General features: G+C 35.3%; 1 protein-coding gene across 1 annotated transcript in view; it reads left to right on the top strand.

Moving 5' to 3' along the window:
- Vha26 (V-type proton ATPase subunit Vha26) overlaps nt 1-16,389 on the top strand; it is a 100,846-nt gene that overhangs the window by 40,695 nt on the left and 43,762 nt on the right. The window lies entirely within an intron of this gene.

The following is a 16,389-nucleotide window of genomic DNA, read 5'->3' as shown; positions in this document are numbered from 1 at the left end:
TATGTTTAAGAACTGTAGAGATGTCTAATCCAGACAGCTTGATTAACACCTGAAGGTCATTATTGGTTTTATAATCTAAGAATGCGAGCTTTGAATCTTTGAACATAATGTTTTTGTAGTATTAATTACTGTGTGATGTATATTGATTAATTTTACTTTGTAATCTAGTAGTACAGTGATAATTGAAAGTTCTTTATTCTGTATGATGATCATTATGTTAAATAAACCTTTTGCTCTTATTAATTTGGTTGCCTGTGTCTAAGAATCCGATGCACCACTCATAAATTATTTGGATCTAAGCGGGAGGTAATTGTTAAGTAAGACCATGACTGCAAACATGGTTGACGTGGGGAGCTTAAGGATCTTCCTCAGCCATAGCCAAGTTAGCTGGTCTTGGGCATGGACAGCAGGGTTTTTTCCGCCAGTTTATCTTGTGTTTTTCATCCCGTTTTTCATCCTGGCAAACTGGTCTGAGGACACATGGATTACAGTCAGGAATACTGACCCAGCCATAGGTCTGATTTTTCAGCCTATGCCGGTCCGGAGCCCGGATAAAATTTTTTTTTGGGGGGGAGGACTAGATGGTACTGTGAACTCCCGTAAAAAGGGGAAACACAGTATCATCACATGAAATTTATTTATTAATAATTGTTAACTTAGTATAGAAAATAGATTAGATTAACCACGTGCATATCTGAAGGTTCACTTCTTGACTGAGAAGTGAACCTTCAGATATGAAGGTTCACTTCTCAGTCAAGGTTCAGATAATCTGAGGGTTCTGGGTGGCTCAGCGGAACAAACAAATTTTCCCAGAACCTTAAGAGAAGTTAACTTCTGAAGCTTTGTTACTAATGAGTTGGCTTAACTTTGAGACAATCTCTTTGTAGATCAGACGCGTGCACATGATAATCTGAGGGGCTGAAGTATATAATAGCAAGACAAAGACAGGCACATTATAGGTGCTGCTGAGATAGAACAAATTATTCAAGAGATAGTTAAGTAAAGGAGATAAACCATAGTAAGTAAATGTTAACTACTACAACATCATAACAGTTTTTCTTTTCAGTTTGTCTTCATCCTTTGTAATTTTATTGGCAATGAACTCACACTATTTCTCAGTAATGATCCAATTATTAGATGCAGTTTTGCAACAACAACAAAAAAAGGAAATGAAGACCACTACCTCACTGGAAGAAGTTGACCTATATAGGCCAGAATTAGCTGGTATTATCCTGAATGTTTCTCATTTAAATTTCAAAATTTTGTGTGTATTAATGAGATATGGTGAATCTCATTGTGAAATTAATGCAGAGCATTAATGACTTATTTTGATGTGGCTGATACTTAAATGGAAGCATTTTGCTCATTAAATCTATTTTTATGAAGTACGTATTAAATCTCATTTCCTTCATATGTGTTACTGGAAGGAGACCTCCACATAGCCTTTTAAGGAATGTAGAGAACTGACTTCATTTCTTAAAAGGTATTCTCTTAATTTCTATTTCAGGTAGATATCTACTGGTAGTAGGTATCCCCACCAGTATACTAAATGAATGAGAATGGGCTGGCAATTTGGAATTGTATTAAATTGTATTCACTGGCTTAAACCAAAAGACAGTGATGTTATGAGGTGAAATATCATGCAGGCTGTGGTCTGTTAAACAATTTAACTCCCTGTCTAGCTCTGATTTTGTGAGAGAAACAAGGCAAACAGTGAAAGGTTGGCTGCTGGAATAAGCTTGAACTCAACATGAGAATTTGTGATAGGCACCATCAGCATAAGAAGTATCAATGGAAAAGAAGTAGAACTGGTAAAAAAATTAGAGAAATATGTCATTGACATAATTGGTTGTTACCAAAACAAAGAACAGTAGATTCTTTTAAATAACAAATATAAGATGTTATATTCAAGCAGTGATGATCAGGGAAAAGGACAGATTAACTATGGTATACACTAAACATGAAGATAAACTTCTTAAAACGGTAGGTAGTTTCAAGTAAAGTGATGTGAACAATCATCAAAATAGGGAATTCAATTTCTGTTGATGTAACAACTTATTTGTGCCTATTATACAGAAGGTTCTTCTAAGGAAGAAGTATAGGAATTTTTTGAGTCATTAACAAAGGTATCTGACGTATGAAGAAAAAATCGGTCCTTTGTGAAGATCTCCACAGCTGGGTAGGAAATGAATACAATTTCTGGAGAAAAGAGCAAAGCTAATAATAATGGTAGGTCATCATCAGATTCCTGTTATGTGCTCTCAACGGGCAAATGGGATATGATTATAGTACTACATGTAAAGTTTATTTTATTACTTCCTATGATTTCCTATCAACAATTTCTCTCCAAATCAGTCTGTTGTCTGTCAGGGCTTCAGTATTTTCAGATTGTATTTCAGTCTTCTATGGAATTTCTAACTGTATCAAACACCTATTTTGCTAACATTTCCTCTTCCATTACATCTAAGTGACCCTACTACTTGGGATTAGCTCTGCTGACATATTTTGGAATGCTACTAACACTGTCAAGTTGCTTCTTTCTAATATCTTCTTTTTTAATGATTCTGTTGTTGATGCAATCTGTTTGCTACCCTGATTTTTCACAATCTCTCATATCTGTGGTCTCCATAAGTAAGCACTTACTGAATTTCTGTTACACGACACACACACACTAGTCATCATTAACACAATGTTACTTTTGCTGGCTTTTTCTTACCACTTTTCAGGACTGGTTTACTACTTTTACACAGTGCTTTGCTTTAAGTTTTTCTCTTATTCTCTCAGAGAACATGTTCACTTCCTTGCTAGAAACTTTCAATACACTTTCTTCTTTTCCATAATGTAAGGATTTTTGTCATGAAGACTTGCAAATTCTCTTTAAACTGTGTACAGGTGGCGAGGAGGCACGGCAGTCATAACAACGGAAGCAGACGACGCTTAGGACTTTTTTTAGCAAAGTTTCCGCCGAGTGGTATCCATTTTTTTTTAAAATGTGCCCGAAGTGAGAGAACAAGTACAACATTAGTGTTTGAAAGCAAATATAATTTTCTAGTTAGATCATATACTACAGTATAATAGGTCATCGGCATTGCAAAAAAGAGCTATGAGTTAATTTCAGCGAGCATTCATTCTGCGTAATGATCAAGACTTTCACCAGCTTTACCATTCATCACGAGTCCGAGTTTTACTGGCGTAGTCGACAGTATCTACAAGGTGAGAGCAATTCGTTATGTAAATGCATGCTCCCATGTTTTAGAGTTCTATTTTGATTATTTGGGCGAAAGTCTGTTTTAATACAAAACAAAAAAAAATGGCATTCGGAGTTTGTTCCATCCTGGAACAGTAGTAGTTTTGATTTCTCACCAGAGAAAGAATACATCAGTATTCAAATTTTGTTCCATCCTGGAACAGTAGTACAATAGTTTGGATAAAAGAAAAACACGCCAGTGTTCAAGCTATATTTTCGTCCCAGATAAATCAGAATAGTTTTTTTTTTTTTTTTTTTCATTTTAAATTTATTTTGTTCTGTTCTGCATTTACCGATTTGTCCTGTTTTGCATGTTTGTTCCATCTTGGAACAGTCAGTACTTGTGATTTCTCGCCAGAGAAAGAACACGACAGTGTTATCATAGTTCATTTTTGCATACTGTTTTGATAATTCTGTTTCGAGATTTAAGTTATTATATAGTAGCGGTGTAAAATCGAAACTATTTCTTTTTTGTTTTGTTTTTGTTTTTATATATCCACATATATTTGTGTATTTGAAAGTGTAGTAAATTGTGTAGTTGAAGTTTTTTTTTTTAATCTGATAATATTGTAAGATTTATCTATGTTTACAAATGATATGTTGAATTTAGTTATGAGTCCCATAATCGCCAAATATATACATCTCTTTCTGGGCATTTAAAAAAAAAAAAATTGCAATTGATTCCTTTTTAAGGGTGATTTTTTTTTATCAGTAAAGAGAGTTATTGTTAAGCACCATGGCTTATTTAACCAAAGGTAGAAAGGAAGATTTATGTAAATTGGCTGAAGAATTGGGAGAGAAGCCAACTGTTGAAATGAAAGTGATAGATCTTAAAATGATTATTACAGGAAGTAAATTTTATGAAGAAGAATTTGTTAAAGGGATGTTGGAGACTATTATTAGTACCAGACTCGAGGAAGAACTGATGAAGAAAGAAGAATTAGAAGCCCAACGGCGGAAGGAAGAACTAGAAGCCCAATGCCGGAAAGATGAATTGGGAGCCCAACAGAAAAGAGAACAAATGGAGTCCGAGTTGAAGAAACTGGAAATTGAAGCACGTGTTCAACCAACCTCAACTCCAGTATCCAGTGACAATAAACCATATTGTCTTGAACTAATTAAGCTAATGCCTAGGTTTAGATTACAAGAGGATGACATTGTGATATACCTATCCCTGTTTGAAAGACAAGCTAAGAGAACCAAAATAGATGTTAAAGACTGGATATCATGTCTCTTGACTTTGTTACCATTTGAGATTGTCCAATTAATTGGTAGAGAGTCAGAAGAAAATTGCGAAGATTATGAATATATTAAAACAATTCTACTAAAGAGATTTAGACTGAATCCTGAAAGTTTCAGAAAAAAGTTTGTGATGCACCAAAAGGCTGCTGAAAAATCTTAGAGGGATTTCTGTTATGAAATAACTAATTATTTCGAAGAGTGGATTGGTGGCCTTGATATCAAGGATTTTGAAGGGTTAAAAGATCTAATTATTACGGATCAACTGAAGAAGAAAGTACCACATGAAGTGAGAGAACATCTCTTAGACGACTGGGCAAAATTCGTTTCTCCAACCAAGTTAGCTGACAGATTGGACGAATACGACAGTGTTCGTAGTACATCAAGGAAGCCCATTGGAGCTATTCCAAAGGACAAGGTTACTGAAAAGTTTAGACCTTATACTCCACCTGCTGAGCGAACATTCAAGAATAAGTTATCTCCCTCTCAAAGTCCACCGAGATGGTACCAGCCGTGGCGAATTGATGATTCATACAAGCCTCACTACAAACCAACTTGTTTTACTTGTAGAAAGGAAGGTCATATCACCAAGTTTTGTATGAAAAATAGTCAGCCAAAAGGTACTCCTGCTACAGCACACAGTAACCTAGTTCAAACATCTACCACTGGGGATGACAATAAATCAGGTGTGTTGACTGTCAAAATTTCCATTCCAGTATCCAAATCAGTGGACATTGGTCGAAACGTAGATGATTTGAAGGTCGTCAAAATCAAATGCCGAAGTAGGGTTTTAAATGGAATAATGGATACAGGAGCGCAAATATCGATGGTGTGCGAAGATTTAGTGGCAGATACACCCCATGATGGAGAAAGTAAGATAGAAATATCTTCTGCTTTCGGAGAAAATGAAATAACACCCTTGAGAATTTTTGAAATGAAAATTGATGATAAATTTACATGGTAATGTTCCAGTCACATATGCCGTCTCAAGAAGACTGGTTACTGATCTGCTACTGAGCTCCTCTGCCTATGAAATACTGGTCGAAAGTGTCGAGCTACATGAGAGTAGTCATCATTGGGAGACACCAGTTCTGAAATCAAAAGATTTAAGTGATAAACGGTCAGAAGATGATGAAGACGAAGACATGCCTTCGAAAATAACCAGTACAGCATTGGCAGTCAGTACGATAGAGTCCCCACCAGGCGCAGAAAATGAGTGTATACCAGAAAAAACAAAATTCGAATTCGGCAAACTTCAAGAGGATGATGAGACGCTCCGAAGGTGTTTTGAATGGGCAAAAAGGCAGAAAAATGCCTATGCGTTTGACAATGGGGTTCTGATTCATAACGAACATATTTGTGGCGAGAATATTAGACAAGTAGTGCTACCGTGTGTGAAATGAGAAAATGTCTTAAAGATGGCACATGAAATCCCTCTTGCTGGCCATCTCGGCGAAAAACCCGTCAGCGAATCAAGTACTCATTCTTTTGGCCTACCATTAAACAAGATGTGAAAAAATATTGCGAAAGCTTCAAGGAATGTCAAATGAGAAGGACTGCTACATATAGAGATAGAATCCCCATACGACCTATCGTCAGACCAGAAACTCCGTTTGAGGTATGGAGTGTGGATTGTGTCAGACCGTTAGAACCTCCATCGGAAAGAGGACATCGATTCATAATATGTGCTGTTGATTTATGCACTAGATGGACCGAAGCCATACCTGTCAAGGAAATAAGTGCTAAAACTACATGTAATGTTCTGATGAGGATTTTTACTCAGACGGGATTTCCTAAAATGGTCTGTACCGACCAAGGTACGAATTTCACATCTAAACTCACTCAAGCTTTTGAAGATCTGCTAGGCATAGCTCCACGTTTTTCCACTCCAGGACATCCTGAGAGTATGGGGCTGTTGAACGTTGGAACAGAACTTTAAAAGAGATGATGAATAAGAATATACAGGAGCATGGAAGAAACTGGGATTTACATCTTCCCTATCTTCTATTCGCATACCGAGAAGTACCACATAGCACTACTGGGTTATCACCTTTCCAGATGGTATATGGAAGATTACCTCCAGGCCCCTTATCTTTGTTAAAGGAAATTTGGACTGGTGGACGAGGCATCCCAACCACTGCCTCTCGCTCGATTGAAAATTATTTACAAGAGCTTCTTGAAAATCTAAGAAAAGCTCATGAAATTGCATCCGAGAACGCCAAAGGGTCTCAAGAACAATACTCTTCCAGATATAATCTTCGTTCCAAAGAAAAATCCTTCATTGTTGGTGAAAAGGTTTTAGTATTGTTACCTTCATCCTCTCATAAGCTTCTAAATACTTGGACAGGACCTGCTACAGTCGTCCAACTTACTAGACCACATTCTGTGAAGGTTGAGATGAAGGATGGAAGTATCAGGGAGCTCCACATAAATAAGCTTCGACCATGTATTCAAAGAATTAATCATGTCGGTCTAGTTTTCGAGCTAGATGAAGATTTCGGAACACTCCACTATGCACCCGCTGACAAGATGAATAAATCAGTCGAAGATATTAGGAAACACCTTGAGGATATGAAAGCTCTCTTGACGGGAGAACAAAAACAAGAACTTTTTGACATCCTCCAGAAATATGCAGATGTTTTTAGTTCCAAACCTGGTCATGCCAAAGTTGACGGACACTCCATCAAAGTTACAGAGAACTGTTCCCCTAAAAGACTCAAACCCTATAGGGTGCCAATCACTCTACAAAAGGAAGTAGATTGACAAGTCAAAGAACTGTTAGATATGGGTCTCATTGAGCCAAGTGTCAGTGAATGGGCTCATCCCGTGGTTTGTGTGGCTAAGAAAAATGGAAGTGTCAGACTATGCATTGATTTTAGATTGCTAAATAGTTTTACTATTCCAGATGCTTATCCAATGAAAATAGCTAGAGATTTATTATTTGAGGTAGGACAAGCAAGATTTATCACTGTAGTTGACCTCACCAAGGAATATTGGCAAATCCCTATGGAAAAGGAAGCAAAGCCCTTCACTGCATTCGTGACACATTCTGGTCACTATCAATGGAACATCTTACCGTTTGGAATGAAGAACGCTGGAAGTACATTCCAGAAATCATTGGATAAAGCACTTGCTCCTCATAAGGCATACTGCCGATCTTATATCGATGATTTGGCTATATTTTCTAAAACATGGTCTGAACATCTCACCCATATAGATGAAATCTTCAAAACATTAAGAGAGGTGGGTTTAACAGTAAACCTAGAAAAATGCGAATTCGGGAAAAATCAAGTGAAGTTCCTAGGTCATTTGATTGGATCTGGTCAACATTCCCCGGACCCAGAGATGGTCGAGGTTATAAAAGGTTTAGCAACACCAGCGACAAAGAAGGATGTAAGAAGTCTACTTGGGCTGGCTAGCTACTACTGTGACTACATACCACGATTCTCCCAAATTGTATTACCACTGACAAATCTGACTAAGAAAAGTGTCCCAAACAATATTCCTTAGACTACCGATGCTGATGAAGCTTTTACGAAACTCAAAGAAGAGCTTATAAAAATGACTTCTTTGCATACTCCAGATCTCGACAAGCCGTTCCAGTTGTATACGGATGCATCAGCAACAGCAATTGGTGCATGCTTAGCTCAAAACAACGAACAAGGAAAAGAATTGCCCATTGCTTTCTTCAGTAAGAAACTAAATTCCTGTCAAATGAAATGGTCAACCATTGAAAGGGAAGCTTTTTGCGTCTTGGAGGCATTGAAAAAGTTTGACACATGGGTATTTGGTGCTGAAATACAGGTAATTTCGGATCATAACCCTCTGACCTATCTAACTAAAAGTGCCCCTCATGGTGCCAAGTTGTCCCGATGGGCTTTAGCCCTACAACGTTATAATATGACCGTTACATATAGAAAGGGTAGTCGTCATGGTAACGCCGATGCCCTTTCCAGATTAAAAACTGATATAATTAATTAATGTTATTAGCTTGTTTCTTAATAATGATTATATATTTTCTTGATGTTTAGTTAATGATGATTATATAGTTTTTTTTTGTTTTGTTGTTTGTGGGAGCTGCATTGCACCATAAAGCTCTCACCTCATTTCTTGTATTTTAGAGTCAATTACTCGCCTGAGTTTTCTTTTAGATGCAACATCGACATTCCTGTGACAGATGTGCTTCCCCCAAAGGGAGTTGTAAGGATTTTTGTCACGAAGACTTGCGAATTCTCTTTAAACTGTGTACTGGTGGCGAGGAGGCGCGGCAGTCGTAACAATGGAAGCAGACGACGCTTAGGACTTTTTTTTAGCAAAGTTTCCGCCGAGTGGTATCCATTTTTTTTTTAAAATGTGCCTGAAGTGAGAGAACAAGTACAACATTAGTGTTTGAAAGCAAATATAATTTTCTAGTTAGATCATATACTACAGTATAATAGGTCATCGGCATTGCAAAAAAGAGCTATGAGTTCATTTCAGCGAGCATTCATTCTGCGTAATGATCAAGACTTTCACCAGCTTTACCATTCATCACGAGTCCGAGTTTTACTTATAACCACCTCTAAGTTCTTCCTAAATCCACCATGGAGTTCTTATTTTTCTATCCTTGCAGTCGTTATATATCTTTCTGGCTGAATTAATCAGTGTTCTCTTCAATCTGCCAGTGAGTCTCCAAGGTATTCTTGTGATTGTTTTTGAACTCCTCCATTATTTTCTCCACTAATTTTAGTATACTAAGTCTACAGTTCACCTCATAAAGCTGCTCGACTTGGATTCTTTTAAAAACTTTCTTGCATACTTTTCAATATGTTATTCAATTTTATCTTGCTCAAAACTAAATATCGAACACTTCCCATTTCAAATTCCCTTTATACCCTTGTCCTGAACCAGCATGAAGATACAGATATTACAATAATATAGCCAAGGATTTTTCTCATTTCTTTTTTTGTTTTCTCTTCACATCTTTGCACACATCTTTATCATGGAGAGAAGACACAATAATTAAGAAAAATCTCTGGCTATATTATTGTAATATCTATATTTTCATGCTGGTTCAGGACAAGAGTATATTATTATTATTATTATTAGACACCTCCAGGGAGTCCAAAGACTCATTGAGGGAGGGCACCTATTCAACAACTTTGTCTCCACCACTGACTGCAACTACACCAATGCCATCTACTGCCGACCACCATCACCACTAGTATTTCCAAAGACAATCACAAACATCCATGCCCATGGTGGGATTCGAACCTGCAGCCTTTTGGCTGGAGAGCAGATACGATAAACACTCGGCCAACCAGGCTGGTCGAGTGGTTAGTGTATACAGAGAATTTGAAATAGGAAGTGTTTAGTATTTAGTTTTGAGCAGGATAAAATTGAATAACATATTGAAAAGTGTAAGAAAGTTTCAAAAGAAAAGTCGAGTGAACTGAAGTATACTAATCTTACTGGAGAAAAAAATGGAGTTTGAAAACAGTAATCACAACTTGGTGACTCACTGGCAAACTGAAGAAAACATTGATTAATCCTCATAGACCTTCACATGATAGATTGGCACTCTTCCTCCATATCTTAGAAGAGAATATTTTTGTCAGATTGTTCAAGGAATCTTTTGAGGTCAATTGCTCACAGAGCGCTAAAGAGAAACCAGTGACTTATACTTCATGACATTTGGAAGTCATTAATTAGCATTTGTGACATTCGCAACTTCTCTTATGCTAGCAATGGCATACAGAGTTTACACAACAGTGTGTAGACTGTGCATAATGTGCCTAATTGTATGCATGATGAAAACTATCAATCCAGTATTTTTCAATTAAAAAAATAATAGGTATTGGAAATGTTGATTGGATTTTAATGGTAATAGATGCAAACACAGATTGATAAGAAAATAACTATTTATTAACTTTAATGCTGATATTTCACTGGTATTATATCCAACGTCTTCAGAGCATACAAACAAAGTTTGTTCCAGTTGCAAGACAACCGCAATCCGGTGTAACAGTGGGACTAGTATGAGTAATTGTAGCATGCAGCACAAAGACTAAAGTCCTAATTAGGTGCCACATCTAGGTGTTCACATCTATTACTGTTAAAATCTACTCAACATGTGCGACGAATACATAAGCCTTTCCATGCAGTTAGGTATTGGAAATGTTTTGAGTTTTTTTGTTTCTGAAAATGCTGTCAGCTATAAAGACAGCAAAACATGTCAGAGCAACATTCAGTTTTAATGAATACCAAGTCTGAGTCAAATCATTAATCAGACTCAGTTAAGTCTGAGTCTGGTTAATAGTTCAAAGTATATATATTAGGTATTTGGAGTAATTACTTTGAAAGATTGCTAAATAAAACAGCAAAAAGGAAAGGAAATGACAGAAGAGCAATAAAAATATTCAAGAGAAACATAGTGAGGAGGTACATTCAGTACTTGGTAGAAAAGGCCATCAAAAACCTGAAATGTGAAAAAGCATCTGAAGTAGATAATGCTCAAATATGGAGTATAAAAGTTTTCCAGTAGCTGTACTATATGATTCTGAAGCCATGGCCAGAAAGTCAACTTCCAGACGATTGGAGTAGAGCTCTTATAGTACTCATCTGTTTTTTTTAAAAAAAAAATTGGTGTGTGTGTGTGTGTGTGTAGGGGGGGGGGGAAATAAAAACTGAATATGAGAATTATAGAATAATTTCCTTACTAAGTACTCTAGGTAAAATTTTATTGAGAACAGACTGAAAAAAATGTGCAAGAGAACCTTAGAAAAACAAGCTGAGTTCTGGCCAAATAGGGGTGGTCAAGATCAGATTTTCACACGACAAATAGTTGAAAAATCATGGGAATATAAAAGGAATCCATATTTATCTTGTAGATCTGGAAAAGAAATGTGGCAAGATGCTAAACAAGAAGATGTTCCAAACACTAGAATTATGTAATGTGAATGAGACATGATAACATACAATACTATGTATTATTATGATTATGTAATGTAATAATGCTGACTGTGTAAGTCAGCAGTTAGTATTGAACAAGCTATAAAAAAGTGGTTCTGTATAAAATCAGGTGCAGAACAAGGGTGCACACTGGTGGAGATGGCGATATGAACACGAACGTTGAAAACACCACGTGCAATTTTAATGGAGCCTATAGAGCAAGTAAAATATCTCAAACACAAGTTTTAGATGGCAGATTAAATATTGAAATAGACAACAAAATAAGAGAATTCAGTTTGGAGCCAAATGAATAAATTTATATGAAATAAGGGAGAAACACAAGACAGTGTCCATACAATTTTAATTTATTGTTCTGAGAAAAATTAGGGGAGTGAACAGATGGCATTGATAGCAGAATCATATAAAAAATGAAAATATTAGGAAGGATGTTGACAGTATTAGTTAGCATTCAAGAATGTGTGAGCAGATGTAATATAAGATAATATGGTTACTTTGACAGAATGGAAGAGGAAAGGTTACCAGAACAGGTGTTGGATGCCAAGGTGGAAGGGGGAAAAAAAAATGCAGAGGAATACCAAGATCAACATGAATTGGTGCAGTGAACTGCAATATAAAATCTTACAGAATTGTACTGTATTCTACTTATTTGCAATTATTTAATGTTTTATCTATTTAGGTAATGCATTCTGTCTTAAATTAATATTATAACTTCATCCAAGAACTTGATTTAAATATGGTTACTTTGACAGAATGAAAAAGGAAAAGTCAACTGTAGCAGTATGTTTGCTATCATTTGTGTTATAGCTGAGTTCTTTTGAAACTGATAAACTCTAAAATTATGAATGATTATTGAACACCATTTATTGGCTCTGATATTTTGTTTCCTGTTACAAGGGCGTTTTCAGAGAGAAAGAGAAAAACTAAGAAATAGTAAAACATTCAAAAGTTTATCACTTCTCGTGTGTTTGCAGCTCTAATGTTGGTGACAGCTGTATATACAGAGAATACTTGATAGCTGATTAACTACAGCATCATGATAGGAACCACAGAAATAGTTTATTATAATGGATGACTGCCATAGTTAATTTCTCTTAATTAGCATTGTGCCTATGATGCTGCTTTGATTTGGACTTTAGTTTTATTATAGTGAACTTGTTATGATGGTGTTTACTGTAGCGGGAGTCATGTGTATATTATATATATATATATATATATATATGAGTTCAGAAGAACCAGTAAACTATATCATGTACATCTACTACAGTGAGATTATGTATACAGGGTAATTTTGAAGTCCTTGTGCACATCTAAGCTTTAATAACTTTGGATGTGCATTAGAGAAATGCATTATAAATGACATAAAAACTTAATTATTATAGTTATGTATTAATGTTGTCAATTTTTTTGTTACTTTTATTTTCAGATCTTTTTAATTTGATTGAAAATGGTGACACTGGAAGTAAAGGTTAACTGTATGTTGTAGCTTGTGGAATTGAAGTCTATAACAACTGTGAGAAGATTCACTGCTCATTACAGGAAAGATGCACTACATAGGAAATCATTTAATAATTGGATGAAAAAAGTTTAGAGGAACTGGACCAGTGAACAACAAATCATAATCTTGGAGACCACCAAATAGTGAGCAAGCTGTGGCTGTAATCCAGGAAGCATTTGAAAGAAATCCATGAAAATTGATATGGCATACATCTGCTGAACTAAACATTCTGCCTTTAACAATGTACAAAATGAAAGTGGAACTGTATGAACATTCTTACAAGATTTGAGTGGTTCAAATGTTACAGGAAGAAGAGTATTTAAGAAGAGAAAAAGTATTTAATAGTCACATAACTGTGACTATTAAATACTCTTAGATAGTATCTCCTTTCAGCAAAATGGTTACACTGCCACTATGCTTTGGATACATGATGATTTACGAGTGACATCTTTGCAGGCAAGTGGATTATTAGCACTTCACCAATTGCTTGGTTGTCTTGTTCATTTATTCAAGTGGAGGGGAAACAATAATAAAAAAAAAAAAACAGTATTTGTTGATATACTGATGTTTAATTTAGATTGGACCTTCTTTCTAATGAAAGTATTCATTTGCCAATGTTGTCTCAGTTATGACCAGAACTCTGTAACTGTTCGTTTCTTTTCACTGGTGGTTATCTGTATTTTCTGAACAATGATTATTATTCATACCACTATTTAGAAATTGTGGCTGCAGCTGTAATAAGTGCTCCTGCTGATTATTCTCTGCTTCCTGAAAGCAATAACACTTAATTTATTCATTCCATCCTTTTGGTAGAGAAGAAACTGGATGATTGAGAACAAACCTTTAGCTTGATTTTCAGTACATGGATTAATGTCATAATTTTCTTATTCTTGGTCATACACAGTATTGTAGTTTTGGAATTTCCTGAAACAGCTTATGATTTAGTGTGATTCCAGTGTTTTATTTTGTTGAGATCAACATATATTTCTCCACAAAAGCGAAAAATTGTTATAATTTATACTTTCATTTGTATGGTGTGTGTATGTATGTAAACGCATGCACACACACACACACACACTTTTGTGTGTTTACTGAATGGTTGTAATATATAATTACTTAATGATATTTGATTAATTAAATTACTTTATCCTTAACCCTTAATTAATTGCACCTTTTTGGTTACATAATTAGTTGCATGGAGCTTATTTGACCCCAAAATTAAAGTTATATTTCTTTAATTTCTCAATATTTCTCATGAAATATTTTTATTTATTATAAGGTTGATTATGGTGAGTAAAATGAAATAAACAAATCATTGATACTGTTTTATTTTTTTAATTATTTATTAACTTTATTTATTTATTTAATAATTTTTTAATTAATTATTAACATTTTTATTCAATCTTAATTTTCTTCACTAATATGCAATTATTGCATATTACTAAAGAATGCTCATTGCAACAAAAGCTCAGACATTTTCCCACTTTGGCCTTATTTTTGGATTCTTCAATCTTGAACATATTACAGAGCAGCCCAGGAATATCCAGAAGTGCTTGGTTCTGGTTGTGGAACTTCTGGAATAACCAAGTTTTCTCGTAACTTTTACTGGACATTCCTTGGTACTTGTGGATCATCTAAATGTGTGTTGAAATGGCTTGGTCAATTTTCCATGGGTAATTTCTTTAGAAAGTCCTGTCTGCTCATTATAGAACTCTTAGGTAGTCTCCAAAATTATACAGAACATATGCATTTATTTTAGATACATTCAAGAAATGGAAGAACAGTGTCAACATTCGTCTTCCAGGATTATACATCATATGCATTTTATCACATGTAGCAACACTCCATTTTGTGGAATTCTAAAATTTTAATATTTCAGGCTTATTTTTAGGACATTCTTCATCGATTTCAGGGGCATTGTGCATGGAAGAAATAAGAATTACAGTTTTGGACTTTTTGGTTCCATATTGCTCAGTCTCACTCTCATGAATACTCGATATTTCACCATCCTTTGAACTTCCTCCTACCAAATCCTCTTCCAAATAGGCTTCTACCTCTTTCTCTGTCAAGTTTTTATGTGAAGTAATTTTGCATACTGCAACAACTACCATAAATACCCACCAAGAATGCATAAAAAATAGACATAAATCACAATATTATAAATAAAACTGCTCAAAAATGCTTTGGTAATGGCAAACGCAGTGTCAACAAATGTAATCATTGCGACTAGAACAAGGTGTAAAATTTTATTATCCTTTTGTGTCTATTTCTATTGTCTTGTCTTATCCATTGTAAAATTTAATTTCTCCTTTATTTGTCTTACGTATTGTTGTTGTTCTTTTTAAATCTTAATTACACTTATATTGCACTTGTATCTGTGCCCTTAGTAAAATCCTTCTCTAGTAAGACTTTATTCTCTTAACTTCTATATTTCTCTTGGCCGATCTTTGCATATAAGAATGATGCTAGTGGTTTGGGGGACAAAGGGAATATTAATGGTCAATGCCAATTCTCTTGTCTCCACACTGGTTCTAATTCCTTTTTCGGATTCAGGGAAAATTTATTTTTCACTGTGCCACCCCGAATCCCAGATTAACAAAGAATGTAGAATCAAGGAACCAGAAACAGTTTAGCTTACAATCTTATATTACAATAGGTTACGTTTGCAGTCATAGCCTCACCATAAATTAATCTCCTGCTGTGGTCCGTATTTTATGAGCAAGTGCAACAGAGAAGAAAATCAGGCAAGTCATCAGTTAAACAAAAAGAACAAAACATTTAATTCAATTGATACATATTACACATTATGAATACACTCTGATTAAGTAATCTGCAATTGCTAATGAATGAGCACTAATTTCACAGATTCTCTATATCTATCTTAGCATGTATGACAAAGAACTTCATTTATGATTTACGACTTATACTTGAAAGACCACACTTATTCATCAATATTAAAGACATTTGTTAACTGAATTACCAATGTAGCTCCACGTGCTCTAGTACAATTTCTCTCACAAAATTCTCATAACTTATTCAATCATTAAAAGACACAATTCCTAGGCTCCACGTGCTCTCGTGCAATTTCTTTCACAAAATACTCATAATATACTCAATCATTAAAAGAAACAATCTCTAGAGTCCTTCCTAAAATTTACAGATATCCTTTTAGTACACATTTACATAAAAAAAACTAGACTGTACGTTACCAATTGCTGGGGAAACTATTTGGCCACCTCACGTCGATCTGCCCATACTTCTGCCTCTGAAAATAAGTAGACGTTATTCTCTGGTGAACTGGCTCAACATCGTAGTGAATATCTTCTGCTGGGCTGGCTGGTCGCCGATTGGTAAATTTTCCAATCGGTAAAATTCACGGTAAAGTTCCTCAGTCATTATCTAGAATCCATGGGGGACAAGGGGATGCCACGAGGAGGCTCCACATACCACAGCAAGA

Source organism: Typopeltis vanoorti, chromosome 23 (assembly GCF_054136105.1).
Source record: "Typopeltis vanoorti isolate ZY-2024b chromosome 23, IOZ_Tvanoo_1.0, whole genome shotgun sequence".
NCBI lineage: Eukaryota > Metazoa > Arthropoda > Arachnida > Uropygi > Thelyphonidae > Typopeltis > Typopeltis vanoorti.
The sequence above is the reverse complement of the archived record's forward strand: the minus strand, read 5'-3'. Positions and strand labels throughout refer to the sequence as shown.